We start from the raw sequence: 22,891 nt of genomic DNA, 5'->3' as shown, positions 1-22,891 counted from the left end.
AGCTATTCATGTTCTTTCTCCACATCAACTTTATTAGTTCTTTTATTTCTGATTTTATATCAAATACAACTTCATCAGAGAAGACTTCATAACTCCCTAGACCAAATTAGCTCTTTGTCATCTGTTCCTTTATGGACCTCCATTTTTTCTTTTTTCCTTCGATAAGAGTATTTATGAAAGTTTTCACTTATATTTTTCTTAGTGCCATTATTTAATTAATATCCTTACACTAGCCTTTAAGATTTCTGACAGCAAAAGCAATGACTGTTCATTTTGTCATTGCACCGAGGTGCTCAAAAAGGGCCAGTGTGCAGCAGTGAGTGCCAGTTTGAATGAAGGAAGCATGCGTGGCCTGAAGCCTCACCGTGTTCCAGGCATCCAGTTAAGTGCTCTGCACATAATACGCCCATTGTGCTCCACGATAAGGTAATCATCTCATTTTACAGATGGAGAAAATAAGGATACTTTCTGGAATTTGGCAGAGTTCTGTCTGGCAGATAGAAACTAGTTCTATTTGACTCCAAATCTCTCATCTCATTCTTATGACTATTTTACAGATAAGCAAATTGTGTGTAAGGCATCATGATTCAAATCAATTCTCACTGGGAAAGAAAAATGCCATAGAAAACATTTTATTCTATACACAAAAAGGTTTTCTCAGCATGTTTTATCAACATAATCATCGTCACATTATCATCATTAAGACATGAAAGAGGAGCGTACAATGGAGAGGCTCTCCTTCCCTCCTCAGTCACTCAAGAACGTGATGGTAAATGGGGTTTTAAGCTGTGTTTTGCTCTACGTTTAATCGTGTTTCCTTTCTTGAATAATCACAAGATGCTAGAGTGTTAGAAAGAATATTAGAGATAATCTAGCTCAGCCAGTTTCCTCGTCACACCCAGAAGTCTGAGATCACTTCCCCTGGTCGTAAAGTGTGGGTTGACATAGATTCCCGGCACAGACCTCCTCCTGCAGTGTTTGTTCCCAGGACCTCTCCTCCACTCCACTATTCTAAAATCACAAAAGAAAATCTCTCCAACGCTTTCTATAATTGAGAATAAATTGCCCATTTACAACTTCATCATGTCGTATTTTGAGATATGAGATTGTAAATGCATTTTCATGCATGTTTGTTCAATGATGCCCCCACACTTACCCTGTTGCCATGTTAGATTTTGGAGCGCTGAACATATAAAATCAAGAAAACAAATTTTCCCATGTCACTCTTTGGAAAATGTTCATGCCTCATAAATATTGGAATGTGGATTTCATCATAAGTCAGTCTATGTTGGGTGCCCACTCTTTTCTGAACTCACACCTCCCTGTTACCCTTTGTTCAAGTGAAGTTAAAAGGGTTAAATGTTATATTATCAACAATTTGATGACATTAAAAATGAATATGAACAGAGATCAATAATTCAGCATGTAGTTTCAGAGTGTCCCTTAGCTTTCGTTAGAGTAGAAGCTGATAATGATGACAGTTATGATGACTAAAACAATAGACGTTTAGGAGCTATTTTACATTTGGCAAAGCCCCTTCATCATGAATTTTCTCATGAAATATTCACAACTTTTCTTGTTAGTATCATTCAGTATTATTACTGCCTTATGCAAATGAAGAAATCGAGCTACAGAAAGTTTATAGGAATTTCCACAAATCATATAATAAATACATGTTAGAGCTAGGGAAATTATTCTTTTGTCTTCTAAGGAGTAGAGGGAATTTCTATGTCACCAAAGATATCTTTTCATCTTTTCTCTAATTCCTAAAATTGCAGTAATATGAAGAAAATCTATAAAAGAAAAATTCCAGTGAAAGATTAAAATACTGGCGTCAACTCATGTTGGAGCAAAAATCAGTGGCTGCGTATTTGCCTGATAAGGTCCAGCTCCTGCTGCGGTCTCACGTCATAGTTCATCATGCCTCCCTTGCTGTCCCTAGAAGGTCCCAGTTTGGACAACAATCGTGTACTCATGTGATCACCCCAGAGACAAAGGACTGAGCAGGCTTGCATGGGGGTCAAGGAAGGAAAGGACAGGAGAGGAGACCAAGAGCAGAGGCCCAGGGTCACCTTCTCCCCAAAAGCTGGCTCTGAAGTGGTGAAGGCACAAGATGCATTCCGCAGCAGCTACTGACTTGATGATGTGTATCTTGACAGGACTTGGGGTTTACACAGCATCCAGGAGCTCCCCATCTAAGCCGCCTTTCACAGCCTCCATGTGAGAGTCTCCCATCTCCCCAGTACCCTGCCAGCCCCTCCACACTGCCCTGTCCATCTCTAGCCATTCTCGGCTTTGCTAATATTTCATGAAAAAACACCTTCTTTCTCTTTGTGCCATGGTCTTTTTCCTTAATTATACCAGAACACCTCTCAGGTCAAGTAGTCTAAGCATGTCCTACAGACATCCCAGCCTTCTTTCAGCATCACTTGTGGAGAATCTGCAGCCAAAGTCAGTGTCCAACAGAGGCCCCTACGTCTGGCCCTGTCAATCAAGATCACATTCCTTCCCGACTCTCAGGAAAGGCCCACATGGATCCCACAGGCTTCCAGAATCCCCAGCCCTCATTTCCTGGATTCCAAAGACCCACCATCCCAATCTCCCAAACTTTTCTCTGCAGCTTTGTACATGCAGCTCAGGTGTGTGTTTCTGTGTGTGTGTGTATGCATGCACGCCCATGCACATGTGTATAGGAGTTGGGGAATAAAATAGAAACCTCAGATAACACATTCTGAAGTCATCCCTTCACCATCATCTCTCATATGTTTTTGTTTTTCGGCTAAAAGTGACAACATGTTTACTATTACTCTGAGCCCCAAATGGCAAGAGAAAGGCTCATTTCATACATTCCTCCTTGTACATTCTTCTTAGGAAACACTAATGTGAGTACTTTTCACCAAAAAAGAATCAACTGTGCCTTCCTAAAGTACACTTGGTGCCTGCAACTGAATGCATTCAAATCTTAAATACATGGAAGTATAGAAAAGTATTTCTGTATACTTCTAGAATATGTTTATATTCTAACATGGGAAACAGATGTGAATATAAAGAGAGGGGATGTGTTTCCACAAAGCCAAAAGTATGTGAGAAATGTTTAAAATGGTCACAAAACTGCTCGTATAATCCCCGACAGAGGAGTTCAGGCCGGCACTTCTCTTTGGCCCACTTTCTGTATTACTCTGGTGGCCGTATTGATTTGATTTTTCGAGTCTTCATGCCCTGACCAAGGTCCTGCCTTCTGAATGGGCATCATTAGGGCTTCTTGGTTTGTTTCTCTTGAGGCAGAGGTTTTATGACCTTGAAGGTATCAGTTTTCATTTAAGTGGAAGATTTAGAGATGCCAGGCTAAGGCATTATTTGCCTGAATTTTAACTTAATACACAAATAAGTTCTGAATTTCTGCTTGGAAACAGGAAAAGGGTCATTTAAACAATTTAAATATTATTAACTTGCTTAGGAAAAGGAGAAAAAAATCCCTCAAGCTATAATGGCATCTACAGCTGACAGGATAGATTTATGGAAGTTTTTATTCCATGGTAGAAATATATCTACAGATGCCCCATGGTAAAATTAGGTAGGCTTATGGCACTTAGAAAACTGAAATCTAGAAACACATGGAATGAGTAAGATGATATTTCCAGCAATCAATGCATTCTATAAAGTGATTGGAGAGAGCTTCCTCTACACAACAATTTTGGACTTGAGGTTCCAATTCAGTGTTTCTTGCCCTAAATTATAGTAAAGGCTAAATCTCATTATGACAAACTGTAATAGATCATCAAAATTCTTGAGTTAGACCTAGAAATCTGTTGCGTTATGCGCCTTGATCTAAATGTGACTGGGACTTGGAAACCTTGTTATACTGAAAAGTCTGGCTATACAGATACTTGGCTAATGTATTCAGTGATTCTCATTCCTAGAGCAGGAAAGGGAATGAAGTATAAAAGTTTCAGATTGTTTGGTGAGCTGGGTCAGATCACAAAATTGGTCATGAGTCCAGGATGGGAGCACTGGCAGCTCCTAGGAAGCTGCTGTAACACCTGTTCACTGCTCATCCAGCAAGCAAACAAGCTTCGAGAACTCTTAGAGCTCCCTGGGTGGATTTGGTCCCTGAGTCTGGCTTTGTTTCTCACGGAAGTGGGATCAGGACTGGATGATCTCAGCCTAGCCTGAGCAGAGCATAGATCCTGCTAGGTTGCCAGAGCTGTGGACTGACAAACTTCCCCCAGGCGGGGCAGGTGCAGCTGTCCATTCAGCACCCGGCCGGCCACTCCTTGTCATACAAAAGAGTTCTTCATGCATGGCCATTATATAGGTCTACTTAAGATTTCAGTGCAGGAGGACTAGCTACAAATGAAACTGCTAAAATAGTCTCCTGAAATAAAAGATTATGCTGATACCTGATGTATTAGTCTGTTTTCTCACTGCTGGAAAGAACTACCTGAGACTGGATAATTTATAAAGGAAAGGTTTAATTGACTCACAGTTCCACGTGGCTGGGGAGGCCTCAGGAAACTTACAATTATGGCAGAAGGTGAAGGGGAAGCAAGACATGTCCTGTATGGTGGCAGGAGACAGAGAAAGCAAGCGGGGGATGTGCCACACTTTTAAACCATCTTGTGAGAACTCACTCACTATCACGAGAACAGCAAGGGGGAAATCTGCCCCCAAGATTCAATCTCCTTCCACCAGGTTCCTCCCTTGACACATGGGGATTACAATTCAACATGAGATTTGGATGAGGACACACAGCCAAACCATATCACCTGTGTTTGAGAAAACACTTTCCTCTGAAGGGTAAGATAGTAAAACAACTTTATTTAAAAAAATAAAAAAAGAAACAGAAGCTAGCATTTTAGAACCCAATACTTTCTTCCTTTATGATGATAGACTGCCAAATTCCTTTGGGCAAGCTCAGAAAGAGAAAACAAAAATATATGAATAGGGCAATTTCCTCTAGATGTGTAGCTTAGTGTACTCATCTTATATGGAAAAAATATCAGCTTTACTCTTCATCCACTAGAGAACTAGCAAAAGAATGCATTCCTATGGGAGTTTGTACTCTAAGAAGTCTTTCCATATGCGACAGAAGGGGAAGAAATATCCTTTCACACACGTGCCACTGAGCAGTCTGTTCTTTTAATTTGGCCAAATGTTGTCTAGGCTCTTCTTGGAGTCTCATTCACTGAGACATTTATTCCCTCATCTTACCCTTATTTTAAGGTATATTGAGAAATTAATAGGATCCGTGAACTGTCTTTTGTAGTTCATGTTAATATAGTTCTGCCTGAGAATCCTAAGAGGAGCTGTCTGAGAACTTTCTAATATCAGAAAAGTTATCTGAAGTTAGGAAATAGGCAAAGAAGATTAGTAAGTATTTTCTCAGTGCAGAGCTGGTTTTGCGTCTTTGACTTTTTGTTGACTGAGCTATTTTACAGCTTCGTTAGGGGCAAAGTTACAGATTTTCATCTGGTAGAGATGCAAATAATTACCATCCACTGGGGGAAACCTCCTCCCAAATACGGTTTATGACCTCACAAAATATCAATCAATTGTGTCTCTCACCTAAGCAATCTTTTCCTAATATCCTCATATTAAACTCTCCATAAGTATCCAGCTCCTCAAATTCTCCTTTGAACCCCTATTAACATCTTAGTGGCTTCCTCACTAATTCATGAGCTGAATAGAACTTGGATATTATGTTCATATTTGTGTGAGAGTTGTGTTTTTGAACCTTTTGAAAATTAGACAATAGCGCTAGGAAATAACACAGTCCAGGCCTAGAAATTTTCTTTGAACATTTCACATACTTCTCTGACTAGCATTCCATTTTTGTACCTATTCTCTACCCATGGAGCTTTTCTGAGAAGGATTCAATAACTATCACTCTTCCCAAGAAAAATGTACAACTCTATCTGCACATGCCAGTGCCATCTGGAAGGAGATCGGACTCCACAGCAAACAGGATGAAGCAAAGGAAGTCCAGTGGATATTCCTTCGTTTAGAAACTCTGACAGCAGGATGTGGAGGTGCCAATCAGAGTCAGATGCTGCTCATGACTGTGATAACAGCTGCCACTCAGAAGTCTTGCGCCCCACCCTATGGTCCTCTCAGTCCCTCTAATCAGACCCATCTGCCTAGAATGACTTGTGTCTGCTTCATTCACAGGGGCAAGTAAAGTCTCTTCTGAGGTTTTACCTACCTGCCCTTTTCGCATTGGGAGCTTTGCCCTCCCTGTCCAGGTGCTGTCTTGGCTCCAGCCTCGTATCTGTCCCCAAGAGACCTGCTTTGTCTCAGAATGCCACAAGGCTATTAGCACAACTCTTTCTGATGGTTATTCATGGCAATTTGTACCTCTGGCTTCACCACTATCTACAAAAATGCTCTTCATGACTCATTATCTGTTCCTGTCTTCTCTGGTTTTCCTTTTCCAGGCATTGTACTCCCTCTTTGGGTACCAAGGCTACTTGGAATCCTCTCTTTTTGTATTGTTGAGTAATTCATCCTTTCTTTTCCGGTGCAAGTCTTGGGGATTTCAACTTAGAAAATAGGCCACTAAGGTATTTTGCTAAGCAAAAGAATTATAGACTCCAAGAAATACCAGTTCTCTAGGAATTTGAAATAACCATAATCAGTGTTTCTATCAGTCTGAAAAGCGTGATTTTTAATGTTCACCCTACACCAGCAAAGGAGGCTGGATGGGAGGTGGCACCAGCCACTGAGGAAGTATCCTGGAGAAAAAATGGGTTTAGAGGGACAGTGGGAAATTTGGTTTTGAAACAATTCCAAGGGAATTTCCCACGGAACATCCATGGTATCATGTGATGACTTCCAAAGCTTGGAGAAGTTTGCTTCCACCCTGAAACTTTCTGTCCTTCTGCAGAGGTGAGGAAAGCCTTTTCCTCATTTTGACTGTTAGTCATTGGGAAGCATTTGTTTGTTTCTCTCTAATCCCCTCCCATGAGGCTCTGCCATTCTGAATTACAGAGAGGTAGCTCCTTTTGACGCTCAGGGTCCTGTAAAACAAGCAGAAGTTACAGACTTGGAGTGTGACCCATGCAGCAGAGCCTGGCCCCCACCCACAGCAGCCCTCCCCAGGTTTGCACATATGCCCGTCCCAGTTCTGTGTGGGCTTGGCTGCAGTGGCCGAACATAAAGCCCCAGCTGCTGTTTCACAGCTTGGATTTTAAAGAGCTCATGAGGAGAGATTGAAAGCTGAGTATCTAATGCTGTCTTCAGATGCAACATCTATCACCCAGTCTGTGTACAGCATTAGTTGCTAGAAAACTGTCCCACACATGCTTTTTATATCTCACCCTCAACCAAAATGAACCCCTAAAATGTACTAATCAACCAACCGGAGTGTCCAGATCTCTATTAGGCCAGAGGAAAGCAAAATTGTTGAAGTTCTAAACTTACATGTATGGGAAGTGAAATTAACCTAAACTCTTACCTTTTGTCTTATAAAAACAATGTCCTGGAGGACCTTAGAAATTTCCTGGGAAATATTTAATTACCTCTTGTAGAGTCTGATAGTTAAACGTAGCTGTTATGGAACACACTTGATACCATTTTGACCAGCCATAGTCCAACCTGCCCAGGAATCTATATTGTGCCAAGAATCTTTCAGAGGTAATTTAGAGAGTGTACATTTTTTTGAAAAACGAATTAGTAGAAAGATAACTGGATAGAAAGCTGGAGATTTAGGTTCTAATTTGGGTTTGCCTCCTAACCAGCCATGCATCCCTGGAAATACAACCCTAGCCTTTCAAGGCGCCAGTTTGATCTGTAAGGCCAAGTAGTTGGATAAAATACTTTTCAAGTGTTTTAGAAAGGTTCTTATAATAAATACTTTCTAAAGGTTCATCAACAACCTTTGCTTACTTCTATGTGCATTTCTAGTTAAGTTCCTTTTAAAGAAAAGGAGAAAGATAGAGCCTCTACATTCTCCCTGTTCACTTTTTTCCCCCAATCTAAGGGATTATGGAGGTCTTGTCATCAGGCAGACACTGGCCTAGGCTATTGCTAAGAGCTTCCTCCAAACTTCCTGCTTTTTCAACAAGGTATTTATCATAATGAATCCATCTCATATTTTTGGCTGCCAGCACCTGAGCATATCTTCTCTGTTTCAAGATCTTTGCTACTTTTACGGGGGCCCTGGGAGCCTTGATGGGACAGAGAAGCCACCTCCTATCACTGAAATTTCAAATGCCAGGTACTTGGCTTTGACAACCTCCCATACACCTTGGGTACAGACTTGGAACTCACCACCAGACAAATATGCCATGGGCTGTAAGTCCTCAGTGGGGCAAGGACCACAGAGATTCCGTGGTGTGGCCATCGTGTGGCTGTGGTGGTTGTAGCCCAGTTGCTTACTTGGGCAGTGGTGCTGGTGCCAGCATACAGGGACCAGGTAAGTGGAATTGAGGTGCAAGATGCAGCCTGCTGCTGGGTCACAGGGCTGTCTTCAGCAGACCAGTTCTGTGGCCTGATTTAGGGGAACTGTTCCCAGTGAACCACCTGTAAATCTGCTGCTCAAACCCTCTCAGTGATTTTGCAAGCTAATCTGCAACATTTTAATACAATCCCTTTATGTCTAACTCAGCCACACTCAGTTTGTCTTGCAACTGAGTACTCTGACTTACATAATTGGACAAAAAATAGAGGTTTTTTTATTTCAACTGTTTCCAGAGACCAAAGCTAGATAAAATCATAAATCTAAATTTCTGTCTCCTCCACTAATCTGTTGGTTCTTTGAGATCAGGGATGGTGCCTTGTTTATTTCTACTGCTTTAGAACTCAATGCCCTATGACATCTTTCACAGAACAAGTTCTCACACGGGAACCTGAGCAAACTGTAATGGATGTTCCTAGGATCTGCCTATGGGATTCAAGAAAAGCATATGAGAGGAGTAACATTTGGGCTGGAAGCGAAAACCCAAGTAAACATGTCAAATAGGTAAGTATGGAAAGTGCATTCCAATAGAAAAAAATAAGTGTAAAAATACAGAGTAAGCCATTTAGAGCATAGCAATTAATTTGGTGCTTGGGGACTACAGCAAGGTGTTTCTTTCCCCACCCAAAAGTCTAGCAGTAGAATTACAGTCATTAGTCACTTAATGACAGGGATACATTCTGAGAAATGCCTCTCTCTATGATTTTATCGTAGCGTGCACTTACATAAACTTAAATGGTATAGCCTAGTATATACCTAGGCTATGTGGCATAGCTCCTGGGCTATAAACCTGGGCTATAAACCTGTTGCTCCTGGGCTATAAACCTGTTCAGCATGTTACTGTACTGAATACTGTCAGCAATTATAACACAATGGAAAGTATTTGTGTATCTAAACGTAGAAAAGGTACGGTAAAGGTGCAGCACTATGGACCACTGTCCCATAAGATTATATGTGATGCATTATTGACCAAAGCGTGATATGTGTGGTGCGTGACTCTGTGGTACTGTCTCATGAAATCAACACAGGTCAGGAGCAGCAGACAGTCAAGAGCACGTTCACAGATCAGAATAGCTCCCGCTTTGCCAATCTTAGCTTGAACTTGAGTGAATTCATTAATTGACTGCATTAACATATCCAGAGGCAGAATTGGCACATAAAAGGTGGGTGGATCAGCCATGGATTGGCATCTAGTTTATAAATCAGTCTTGCTTGCTTGGTTAATGTGAGACTGTCACGAAAGATACAACCTTTCTATTTTGATGATGATAAATTAAGGTTTCAAACTGGTAAGGAGCAAACTAAGGGTAGAGGATAATTTACAAAGAAAATGCCACCTCGTAAGAAATGACCAGCTAGCTATTCCCTTATGCCATGGTTTGGCTATTTGCAAAATATCCATTTACTTTGAGTTTTTCTATTTGGTGTGTCTAAAAAGTAGGATTTCTTGCATGTGGGCATGGCATGTATGAATAGTAGGGCCAGAAGAAGAGTGTGGAAGCTAGACGTTTGAGGAAAAGCAGCCCCAATTTTGCATGCTTTATATACTGGGCAGGAGTAAAGCTTCCACGCTGTGAGTGGGGATGAAAGACAAATTAGAAAAATCACTTTTCTTCAAAAACATTATTTGAGTGGACTGTGGAGAAGTGGGCTTAGCAAGATGACAACAGCTTTATCATGTTCTCCAGGAGGTCACTATATAGTGGGAAACAGATGAGGGTCCCAGAATTGCAGGACAAGTCCAACAACAGGTACCAGCATGAGACATGGCAATCTGACTGATCATCCACATAAGAAGAGATTGGGAGGCCAACTGAACCCACTCTGACAGCTTCTCCCTGGCAGGTTGGGTGAGGAAGTGGGCTCTGTAGTTAACATCCAGTTCCACTTCTCATGCCCCTCTTGGTCCTGTGGACCCTCAGGCCAGCACCTCCAAGAGGATGTTCTGGGAGGATGAGGTTGCATCCCACCATCTCCCTGTGGGTATTCTCCGCATCAGTTTCCTCTGATGGTTCAATTGTCAACGGGTGTCCAGCCGTGTCATCTTTCAGAAGTTGACTGAAGTTCTATACTGGCTGACAGTCAATCCCTCCTCCTTCCCTTTTGGGACAATTTTGGTTTATGGATTTTTTTTTGAGTGTGAGTTCAATAGTTCTTAAGGCAGAGGAGAGGTAACAGGGTTTGTCCAGTCTGTCATATTTTTGCATTGCTCATTTTACCCTCACTCCATCCTGGAAAGGCAGGTAATATTATTAATCTAATTTAAAAGATAAGTGTGCCTCTGTGAGTTAGGAAGCTTGCCAAGGCAGCACAGCTATAAAAGGCAGAGCCAGGCTGGATCCCCCAGCAGCCCCCACTGTGCTTCCTTGTGCAAAGTGGGCTAAGGCCAGGGGGTGTGCAGCAGGGTGCAGCCAGTGTGAGCTCAAGAAGGTTGGTGTGGTTGGTGGACTACTAGAAGAACTTTGCAGGGTGAAGGTGTGTCTTAAAGCAGTGGTTCCCATACTTTGCTGAATATTAGAGCTTTTAAAAATCCCCATGCATAGCCACATGCCAGGCCAATTAAATGCGAATTTCTGGCAGTGGGATTCAGACATCCAAAATTTCTAAAGCTCCCCAAGCGATTCCAGTGCAGCCAGGGTAAAATGCAGATTCAGATTCAGTAGTTGTGAGCTGGGACCTGAGAGTCCACATTTCTTTCTCTCCTGTTTTCTTTTTTTTCTTTTTTTTTTTCCTGAGACAAAGACTGGCTCTGTCACCCAGGCTAGAGTACAGTGGCGCGATCTCGGCTCACCGCAACCTCCACCTCCTGGGTTGAAGCGTTTCTCCTGCCTCAGCCTCCTGAGTAGCTGGGATTACAGGCTCCTGCCACCACATCTAGCAAATTTTTGTATTTTTAGTGGAGACAGCGTCTTGCCATGTTGGCCAGGCTGGTCTCGAACTCCTGACCTGAGGTAATCCAATCTCCTTGGCCTCCCAAAGTGCTGAGATTACAGGCGTGAGCCGCCGTGCCCGGTGGAGTCTACATTTGTAACGAGCTGCAGTGGATGTGGATGCAGCCGGCCCCCAGCCCACTCCCCCACTGGGGAGTAAAACCTTAGACATGTGCAAGACCCTTTGTTTCAGAGTTAATTTTCGGAAAAACAAGCCTGGTTTCCTTGGAGAAGTCCTTGCTGGGAACGAGTCCGTCCTCAGGTGATGCTGCCTTGCCGGGCCACACCCCTGGTGTCGCAGCCACTCGGCCAGATCGGTGGCAGTTGGAGCAGCACCTTCTTCCTGCCCCACCGTTGCTGCCAGGCCCAGCTGAAGTTTTGCCCTACAGTTGGGGGAAGTATCAGACGTGTGTGCGGTAAGGAAAAATCACTTTATGGGGAAATCTACTTTGACTGAGAGTTAACAAAATCAAGTTGGAAGAGGGGCATTTCAGTTGGAAACTAGGGAACATTTTTCCCCGTGGCACTTTATTAGACAGCGGAATGAGTTTCCCGGGCAGTAGCGGCCACTTGTTTCATTTAAAAAGACCAATATACAAGAGGTGCTGGCAGAGGGATAGATGAAGTGACCTGAGAGGGTTTCTATTGCTCCAGCTTCTGTCGCCAAATGAAACTCAAACAGCTTTTTCATATCTTAAACAGACCTACATAGAGCAACTGTGAAAATTCCATCCATTATAAATACCTCTTTTAGCAGCAGTTTAGAAATATGCCTCTTGGGTCCCATTCATCCTCAGTAGATGGGATTTGGATGATCAGGTGGGAGAGGACTCGTGGCTGGGGAGAAGGAAGGTAAGGTCTCCCTGCCCCATCTCCGGATCCCAGCCCAAGGAAGTGGGCCTGGAGCAGCAGAGGTAGGGCGGGCAATCACTCCTTCATCTTTTCTTACGGCGTTTTACAAAATGATGCTGCTCAAGTAAACAATGCAAAGCAGGTGACCATTTGCAAACAGGTCTTCCAGGGGCAGCTGAATTCCTCACAAGGCTTCGAGTGTTGATCACATCCATTTTGTGTCTGATGACCCCTGGCCACGCGGGAGGAGCAGGCAGGTGTTCTCTCTCTGGCTAATCCATGGAACAGGCCGCTTGGAGACAGGCATGTGTGAAATTGCTTTTCACACTGTTAGGGAGGTGGGATGATCTCTCAACAGTGTAACTGCGTGTGAACACTGGCTGGAATATTTTCATTTTAGAAAGGATCTGAGCAAAGTTCTCATTTTTCATCAGAGATACACTGGAGTAGGCAGAAGTCTTTCTGTTCCCCTTAACAAGGTGAGGGAAGAATGTAGGAACAGTGCAAGAAACAGATTAGACTTAAGAAGTAAAGCAACTTCCCTGACCGACTCAGATTTATGGCTTTAATTAGGAAGGCCAACCAGGGCCATAGGAAAAGCAGAGGAATGACAGACCTGGGTTCAAATCTCATTTCTACAGCTTGTTAATTGTGAGATTCGGGGCAAGAACCTTGAACAGACTTCGTTTCCAGTGGGAACAGTCATACCATCAAAACCAGTTGGAGTTCAGTGTAGCAGAACTTGTAACGAAGCCTGCTTACTCTGTACAAATGAATCATTATTCCTCACTGACATGGCCTGGATCTTGTCCCTGCCCAAATCTCGTGTGGAATTGTAATCCCCATTGTTAAAGTTGGGGCCTGGTGGGAGGCGAGTGGATGATGCGGGTGGATTTTCCTCTCGGTGCTGTTCCGGTCATAGTGAGTTCTCATGAGATCTGGGTGTTTAAAAGCTTGTGGCCCCTCCCTGCTCTCTCTTGCTCCTGCTTCTCCATGTAAGACACCTGCTCCCGCTTTGCCTTCCAGCACGATTGGAAGCTCCCTGAGGCCACCCCAGAAGCAGAAGCCTCTATGCTTCCTGTACAGCCTGCAGAACCATGAGCCAATTAAACTTCTTTATAAATTGCCCAGTCTCAGGTATGTCTTTATAGCAGTGTGAGAACGGATTAATACATTCACTAAATATCCTTTCTTAGCTGAATTCCTAGGGAAGACACCACTGATGAATTATAAAGCTTACCACAAGTTTTGATTCCGTGATTAATGCTCATTCTATAATAGCTAGAGAAATAGTTTAAGATACCAACAAGGCACCCCAAGGTGCCATCAAATTAAGCCTCAGTGAAAATAGTTAAGATGAAGAATAAGAAATATTAGTTATTATCATTTAATGACTTACTATGTAACATAAGTTCCGAATTAAAGGGTTCTTGGTGGATGTGTTTGTGAAGACAAAGCTGCTTTGATTCTGTGGGAGTTTTAATATTTACATCCATTTCATTATGTAAGATAAAAATCACTTTAAATTATTACCAAGAAAAATAAATTATGAAGTAATGTATGCAGCAGAAATCCTCACCTCGTCCTTGACCTTTAACCTCTGGTTAATGGGGTGAGGGTGGGCCTTTAGGAATGGCCAAGAATGACATGATAATGAGAGACTGGGGCAGGAAACAATTTAAAAACAATTGAATTTACATATAGTTAATGAGTATACATTTTGGAATATCCAAGGAACATCTGTTACTATACTCATGGTATATATACACTGGAAAATTAATTTAAAAATAAATCAGAATGGTTTGTTTCTGTATTTAAAATAGATAAACTTGTCCCAATGCCCACCGTGTTAAACATCCAACAGTCTTTTGGGATGCCATGTGATCTCAGCAGGACCACAGAGATGATTCACACATGAAGTCTACCTTCAGCTCCTTCCAGACCACTGAGGTTGAGACAATGGGAGTGTGAGTCCACTCTGATGTTAGACACGCAGTGACCAGGGCCACAGACAGGCTGAGCCCATTTCTGTGGAAGGGAAGCGGAGAACGGCCCATTTAGAACTGCAGAGGAAAGCTAAGGTTCAAGGAGAAGAGGCATTTGAACTGCGTCTTCATCTTTTATTAGGATTCAGATCCAGAATGAAAAGAAAGGAAATGGTTAGCCTGAGCTAAGGACTGGGGCAAGAGTGTAAGCTGCCAGAAGGGGAAATAAGAGGAGCTTTAGATAGGATGAGTTGTGAACAGGTGTTGGCTTTCAATGCCTAGCTGGAGAGCTAGGCTGTTACTTCCTGGGTCCTGGGGAGCAGGTGAACTACACGAGGGTAAAGATGGTGTTGACAGAAATCTGAGTTCATTAGCATTTAGTGGGGCACAATGGAGCATCCCGCAGCAGGGAGGCTGGGAGAAGTATTGTGACTGTCCCCATGGAGTAACAGCTCTCTACCCTGACTCAGACAACAGATGCTGAATGACAAGGGTAATGGGTGGGCTTCTTCCACAGAAGTGGAGGAGACCTTCTAGAACCAGATCCTGTTATTGGTGTGGATCATTCAGCACATGCAGAGCCAGTCCTAGAAAGGGCCTCAGACAGTTCTCCACATTGAAAGGGACACATTTTACCCCCTGAAACTGAACAGGCCATGCTTTCTGTAACAGCGTCATCAAAAAGATATTTGGTAAAAAATGTGCTCATCATGTTTAGGTGAATTTGTCAAGTCTGGAGTTTTTCAGGCGCAATACAATCTAAGAATAAAAGCACCATCAATAAATCCAGTAAGAATGCTTCTTTAAGGTCTCAGGAGGTGAATGATGAGACTAGGTTTGAGTCTTCAGGAAATTCAGAAAACATGAGAAAGAAGGAGACTAGTGATTATCAATCTACCTACACATCAATGCATTGAATATATTATCTCTGATCTTCATAAAAATGCAAAATCAGTTATGACTCATTCTACGGTTGTGGAAATTGTAATTTAGAGTAAACAATTAGTCAAAGGCCACAGGACTCACAAATGTTGAAACTGAGGCTTGACTTTTGGTCAGACTGACTCTTAAGATCTCTCCACTAGAACCCCTTATTTCAAGAAGATTAGAATGTTCCTCAACTTCTATTTATGGAGATCATTAGAACACGCAAAAATATAAAATTCATGACAGTGCAGTCTCCACAAGAGCATTGGGGGTAGTATTTGAAATAAAATTCTGCGATTTTAAAATTCCTTCTTTCCATGTTTCTCCCCTGCTCCTACTAGCAGTGTTCTTATTAGAGAAAGTCAGAGAGAAAAGCATTAGTCATAGCTTAGTTTTGCATTTCAAAATTTAGCTGTGATTATCAGGAGCCAAAATTTGGAGAAATTAGCATCCAGTCTATCTCCAAATTATAGGATTTCATAGACCGTGAGCCGAACTGGTCCCCTTTGTCTTCTATATACCAATTCTATCCCAGGGAAGGGAAATCAAAAGTCTTCATGGATTAGTGGTACATGTAAGATTTGTTCCAAAGAGTTGGAGAGAAGCAAGTGTTAGATGTGGGTGTGGGTTTCCTGATCCCCATGCTAACTTCCAACTCCTCCTAGAAAGGGAGAAGTTGGAGAAGTTAGGGATAGACACTTCCTTAATGTGAAGGAGTCCAAGAGCAGGATAACTTATGCTAGCTTTTTAAGCACCTAGCCCAGGGATTATTAGGGACTACTTGAAATCTTGTTGAGATTAACATCTGCCTTCCCTTTCTCTTAATGCTAGGAGAAATATTTTGATTTCACAGATTCAACCTCTAAATGGATACAATGAGAAATAAGAGAATAGGGCTGGGGGTTTCATGTAGCTCTTTACAAAGTCTAATTGTTGGTTAGGTACATTTTCTGGGAGGAAGAAACATTTGCATGTGGTATAAAGAAAATTGTCCTAGCCGACTTGGGTTATTAGATTTCTTTTTTTGTTTCCTTTTTTTTTTTTTTTTTTAAATTGAGATAGAATCTCACACTGTCGCCCTGGCTGGAGTGCAGTGGTGTGATCTTGGCTCACTGCATCCTCCACCTCCCGGGTTCAAGGGATTCTCCTGCCTCAGCTTCCCAAGTAGCTGGGATTACAGGCACCTGCCACCATACCTAGTTAATTTTTTTTGTATTTTTAGTAGAGACGGGGTTTCCCCACATTGGCCAGGCTGGTCTCGAACTCCTGACCTCGTGATTCGCCTGCCTCGGCCTCTCAAAGTGCTGGGATTACAGGCGTGAGCCACTGCTCCTGGCCAGTTATTAGATTTCTTAGACAAACAATCTTGACTTCTCTGGGTCTCAGGTGACTTACCTATGTGCTGCTGGGCAGCTATGTGAAGATAGGAGTCTTGTTCCAAGTTTTGTCTGAAGTTATTTCCCTATGTAGGATCCTGTGAGAAGGGTCTAAAAGAAATATGAATATGTACCGGAGTGGAGAGTGAGTATCCCTCTATTATGGTTTTTTTTTTTTTTTTCAGTTTACCTGAAAGGAGAATGGTAAGGTCAATCAAGGGGTGATCGAGGGAAAACCTGCATGGTAGTTCCCTAAAAAACTCCACATCCTTCAGTAGCTTCCTCCCTCACCTGGGGCAGTGGGCTGTAACCACGGACCTTAACAGATCCACCTGGAACCTCAGGCCTGTGTTCTCACACCTTGAGTCTCTCCCCTGCTTTAAATGGCCTCCATGTCCATCTCTTTTCTGCCCCAAGGCCTCCCCCGGCTGCTTTCTTTCCTCCTTCCCCTGGGGCTGACACACTGCTGGAAGGTCACTTCCCAGTGTGTCCAAGGTCCCGGCTCTGGTCATCCTTGTTCAGCCTTCACAGTGAGGCCCCAGGCCTGGTTCTGACCAAAGTGGCAGGTTCTCATCTTGTTGAAAGGGGCGTCAGAAATTTAGCTCCAAAGGATGGAGACGAAATTTGGATTTCTATAGTCCAGGTATTAGAATGACTTTGTGATTACCTCCGGGAGGTTGTTGGACCTGACCGGAAACAGTCATTTCTCATCTCATCGTGAGCTACTCCCCTTGCTAAGCCCTCAATGGCAGACCCTCTTCTGGTTCAGTCCCAGGCTGCGTGCCCTGCGTGTGGGCTGTCATGCTGCCTGACACTTAATGTTCTGCCCGACCTGCCGTTCCTTGTGAGGTCTAACTTGATTATTTCAGTGCAGGCAGTGCTGAAATTCCTCTTTGAAATTCCTGATCCTCGTCACATGATCACTGAATGCAGAGCTCCTGTGAGTCTACCCAGAGAGGACAAGCCAGGAAAGGACAAACCAGCACCTTCTCCTGTGTGAGACAGCACTGACCTGTGATGGGTGGGGGGAGAAGGAGGGCGGGTGAGCAAACGTGCACAGCAGAGTTCCAGGATCCTTTGAGAAAGCAGAAACTGAAAGCCCAACCTTACTCCCAAGGCTCAGTTACTAAAACTTACTGATTGTCTTAGCATGGTGCTTGGTGCAGTGAAAGTCAGCCCAGGGTGGCTCTGACCAAGGCTTCCCGGAAGAAGAGTCTGATGAGCCTCCTGAAATAAAAGCATCATGGGATATAGAGAGACAACCAGTGGGCCAATCCCATGGAGAATCTGCCATTACAAGGACAATATAGATTGCCATCTAGGAGGAGGTAAGTGCCCAAACCTTCTCAGAAGCAGCTCTGCTGGGAGCCCAGGCTGGTGTCGGTGTGGTATGCATGTGGAGGTAGCTTCTGTGGGCAAGATTGTTCTCTGTCTCTAATTGAAGAGAACCACAGTGTCTGGTCCAATAAAGTATGGCTTAGAGCAGGAGTTTGGGGTTCAGATGCATCCCCCCGGGATGCCTTGGAAGGAACTGGCTTTGGAGGTCATGACGATTCCTCTACTGCAAGGTGTATTTCTGGTTTCCAGCCCCAACAATGAGATGGGAGCTTCCAGAGTGAACTTTGAACACTAAAAATCACCCACGAGCTTCTGGAGATTTTGCTAGGAAAGGTGGCCCTGCAGAAGCAGGGTGTCCTAGAGTCTCATGGTATTTAATAAGAATGTTCAAAGTGGCTGTGATTTATTTCCATGCTGGTTTGGAGCCAGCAGGACACATTGTTTACACGCATGTTGTTCTTGAGCTTCTGAAGTATCTTCGGGGACAGCCTCATTGCCCTCCCGTGAAGAGGAGGCCTGCAAACATGGGGACTAAGCCATTATCATTTTCCCACCTCCGCATTCTAGAACATATCTGATGATCAGAAACACAAATTTCATCCTGCTTGCTCCATAAACCCCTGCCTGTTATCTTTTTCCTTCTGGCATCTTTGGAAAAAGCTTATCTGAGATCATCTACACTTTGCCCCTTGATGTCCCAGGCTTTCAGAGACCACCTAGATTTTCTGTATATCATGTTCTATTCACATGATTATCAGTGTACATCTCAGATAATCTGCCTTAATTTTCATTTTCACACCATACAACTTTCTGTGTACCATCTGTAATCAATGCGGCACCTCCCCAAGACCTTTGTGCTAAAGTACATTTGCAGGTGTTATTCGATCAAGAGGTTATATACATTTACATGATATATTTTACTGTACATGTTCACATATATATGATATTTGTTTTTTTATTGTAAAGATTTCAAACATGCCCATTAAACATAGTCACCATAGATCTTCATTTCAGAAATATCATCTTTGGCCTAAAAGTAAAAATTTAAGGTATACTGATTTAAAGAACACAGTTCTTTTTATATGTAGTGGCTTTGAACCTACCATATTTAGTGAATTGCGTGATGATCAAATTTTGAAAATAGGGAAACTGAGGCCTAAAGCAATGAAGTGACTGGGTCAAGGTCATACCCCTAATGCAGTACAGAGCCTGAATTTGAACGCAGCTCTCAGCTTTCTTCATTAGACTATTTCCAAGAAATAACACTTATAACATAATAAGTGAACATTTAGGTTGTAGGCAGCACTTCCCAGTTTACTTGACATTTCTGAAATCCTCCTTTAAGCTTAACAACAAAGTGAACAGCGCTGTTCTTAATCCCGACCTGGAGGAAACTTTTGCTGAAGGCCACACAACCAGGAACCAGGACAGCCAAGACTAGCATCCATTTATTTTGACCATATGCACTTTGGTGTGGTTTTATGTTTGTTTATTGCTTTGTCTTTATTATTTTCCTCACGGTCTCTCTCTTCCCTCCTCACGCCCTTCCTCTCTCAGAGGTCACTTGTTTACCTCATCCCAGCATCCTCCAGAAAATGAGGAGGAGACACACATCTTCAACTCCATGTTCACAGGGGCATCTTTCCCGATAGCATAACAGTTATGCCTTAATTCTTTCTTTCCTCATTGTAAAAGTAATATGTGCTCATTTTGTAGGAAATTTAGAAAATACCAAAAACTCTAAAGAAGAAAATACAAATCCCATTATCTCATCATCCCCAAATAACTACTAGTAATCTCTATACATTCGCTTATTTATATATGTCTGTGTCTCTTGTCATCTATGTTTCTATCTATCTAGCCATCCTGTCCTCTATTTATGTATCTTTTATTCATGTTTCTACATCTCTATAATTGTTTTTACAAATTTCAGATCATAATAAATATGTGTTTTATTCATAAATGTGTAACGAATAGTGGTCTGTGTAAAAAATCGTTTTCAGAATAGCTACTGATATGATTTACTTAATCAGTTCTTTCGTTGGCTGTGTCGGTTGTGTCCATTTTTTTTCTTCTGTGATAAATGACATTGCAGTGAACAACCTTACAAGATGCCCTTTCTATTCGCTCAAGACTCAGGTGTCTTCTCAGGTGGCTTATGAGTTAGCTTTTCTTTCTAACACAGGGGAAGTATGTGTGGTACTGGGGCTTTGGTGAGTGCTTCAAGGACAGTGTTGGCAGCAGAGAGACCATTGGATGCCCTGCAGCCCACAGCTTTGCTGATTTCGATGAGCTCTTGCCCCCGTCAACTTCCTAAAAGCAGCTACCAAAGTCGCTGTTAGAATACCAAATGGGCAAGGGCTTGGAATTAGGGAATGAGTTCCTCTGCTTTTGACTCCGGTTAGATAAAAGGGTAGGTCCTGATTCCTCCAGGGCCATAAGCGTCAGAAGCTGAAAGCTGGAGACCAGAATCCAGAGCCTTTCGGACAGTATCGATTCACCCTTGGGAAGGCAATATAACTGATACTTCAAGTTTCTTTGTTGTGTGCTTACCCTTGTGTGATAAGTCTTGTTTCCTCATTTGACAAATATTTCCAAGTACCTGCCCCTGCGAGGCATGCAGTCGGTTGCCTGGCAGTGTACTAAGCCCTCCTTGACTTTCATTATGTCCTCTATCCTTCACAGCAATTCTGAGAGGGAAGTTCTCTAACACTCAGTGTTTTCAGGGTAAGAAAACGGAGGCTTAGCAATGTCAAGGAATGTGCTCCCCTGATGACACAGCTCATAAGGAGTAAAGCTGGGATATGAATCAGGCTTATCTTCCTAGGGGCTTCTCAAGTTAGCACTGTTCATTTTGGGCTGGATGATTCTTTGGGGTGTGTGTGCGCGTGCATGTGTGTGTGTGTGTGAGAGAGAGAGAGAGAGAGATAAAAAGAGAGGGAGCTGCTCTGTGTCTTGTAGAGTATGTAACAGTCTTCTTGGCCTCTACTCACTGGATATCTGCAGGAGCTTGTCCCCGTCCCCAGTTGTGCCAGTTGTGATAACCAAAAACATCCCTGGGGGCTGAACCACCTCAGTTGAGAACCACAGGTCCAACTCTTTATCCCTGCTTTAACCACCATGCAATGTTTCATCTCATGGGAAAACAAATTTTATCTAATAAATGCAGTTTGGTAGAAGATAGTTTCTCGTTGTCTTCTGGGAGGAGGAGCAGCAGAAGGTGAAAACACGTTTACTGGCCTACCTCACCCACAGCAGGGAAGGCAGTTTTTCTTCTCATTGTGATAATTTCATTCCATTTTTCAGAGAAAGAACTTTTTTTTTTCTCCCATCAAGTAACATGCTCGTCAAAATAAGAATATTTTTATTAACATTCTGATCATCAGATAATTGTATGTGTGCCCACCTCTATGCAACAGATTGCCCCCTTTTCCTTTCCCAAGCTGCCTCCGTGTTTCCCAATCACTTCCTACCTGGCACTAGGGGAAGACAGCAGTGTGTGAAAATGCCGATTCTTGCTTCCAAGTTAGCGTAAAGAAGAAGGAAAGTTTACAAGAGTTGAAAAAGTCAATCCCTGAAATTAAATGGCAATTGCTTCTCCTTAGTTGTCCAGAGAAGAACCAGAAGTTGCCAAGATTTCTGTCCAAATTGGTCATTAAGGAGGTCTGATGCCACTCGAATATTACCACCAGCAACTGCAAATTTCATTGCTACGTGGGCCTGAAAGCCCCTGTTCTGCATTCAAATATAGCTGCAAGCAGCTGTGATAGAAAATTGGTCATTTACCAGTGCTTAATGACTAATGCCCTACCCAATCTGAATTAGCAAGATTTATGACAGAATTGCATTGTGCATCTGAACTCTCTGCTGTTCTCAAAGAAATCATAAGCATCTGACATGAGGGAGAGAGATAGTGTTGTCTGTGCCTGTTGGTCGAGGACAAGCATTTATTCTCTACCTTACAGGGACAGGGCCTGGGCAACCTTCCATCTCCTGACCCGTTTTAGAATCAAGCTGCACATCTCCAGCATTGACCCAAGCAATCATTCCTGAGGGTCATCCTGAACAACCCTGGTTGAAAGGGATCTGTGGTCAACTCCAACTTGAGCTTGCCAAGGCAAAGAGATTCACTTTCCTTATTTAGGCCAGATTCCAGCTCCTTTCCAGCCACCATCATCATCAGCATCTTCATCTTCCATAAATGAAAGATGTATTTTTAAAGGATAATAGTCTTTTAAACATGTAGACCTGAATGTTTTATTGATTCACTTGTATGTTTCTTTGTCTACTCTTTTAATCATCCATTGACATAGTCACTTAGTCTTTATTCCTTATTTGTCAATGAATAAGTTCCCCACACTGAATTAGGCTCTGCAGAAACCGAGATAAGAAAGAGACATTGCCTTCGCGTCGCTCAGGGACTGGTGGGAAAATCAGCATGAGCCAGGTGGGCTGCAGTGCATTGTGTGAGGAGCCGATGTGAAGGCGTGTGTGGCCCTCCCTGAACAGTCAGGTTGGGAGGGTGGCAGTGCTTTATGGCAACACTGGCGGAAACACTCTTTGGCACCAGAAAATTAAGCTATGTTATTTAACCCATGCTAACACACCTGTGAAGTACATTTTATTATCTCAATTTTACTGAGGAGGAAGGTGAGGCTCAAAGTCTACATGCCACCTACTAGTGGTAGAGCTATGGTCAAACCTAGACTTGGCTCCAAGCCAAGGACAGTCCAGCTCACTGTAACTCTGGATGAATGGGGAGGGGTAGAAATTCAACACAGAGTTCCCCAAATCAGAGACTCATATTCCTTTTGCTTCGTAATCTCACTTTAATGAGCCAAGCATCCATGCCATCATCTAGTAATAATTTTCAATATGCACATTATATTATACTGGAAACAAAGAATACAGATTGTGTAGGGAAAAGCGTAGAGGACCACCATCAGCAACCCTCTTGATTCCCTTCTCTACCCAGGATCGACCTCTGCTCGCAGTGCATTCTGTGTTCTTTTAGGTCTTTTTTGTGCA

The 22,891-nt window shown here is 42.9% G+C and overlaps 1 long non-coding RNA gene across 1 annotated transcript in view; it reads left to right on the top strand.

The window, feature by feature from the left end:
• The first annotated feature begins 321 nt into the window (after nt 1-321).
• LOC131381031 (uncharacterized) overlaps nt 322-22,891 on the top strand; it is a 54,922-nt gene continuing 32,352 nt past the window's right edge. The window contains exons 1-2 of the long non-coding RNA XR_009209444.1: nt 322-426; nt 8,826-8,959. This is a non-coding gene — a long non-coding RNA (uncharacterized LOC131381031). The remainder of the gene's footprint in view (nt 427-8,825; nt 8,960-22,891) is intronic.

This window comes from Hylobates moloch, unplaced genomic scaffold, assembly GCF_009828535.3.
Source record: "Hylobates moloch isolate HMO894 unplaced genomic scaffold, HMol_V3 SCAFFOLD_13, whole genome shotgun sequence".
NCBI lineage: Eukaryota > Metazoa > Chordata > Mammalia > Primates > Hylobatidae > Hylobates > Hylobates moloch.
Note: the sequence above shows the minus strand (reverse complement) of the source record. Positions and strands in the feature narration are given on the sequence as shown.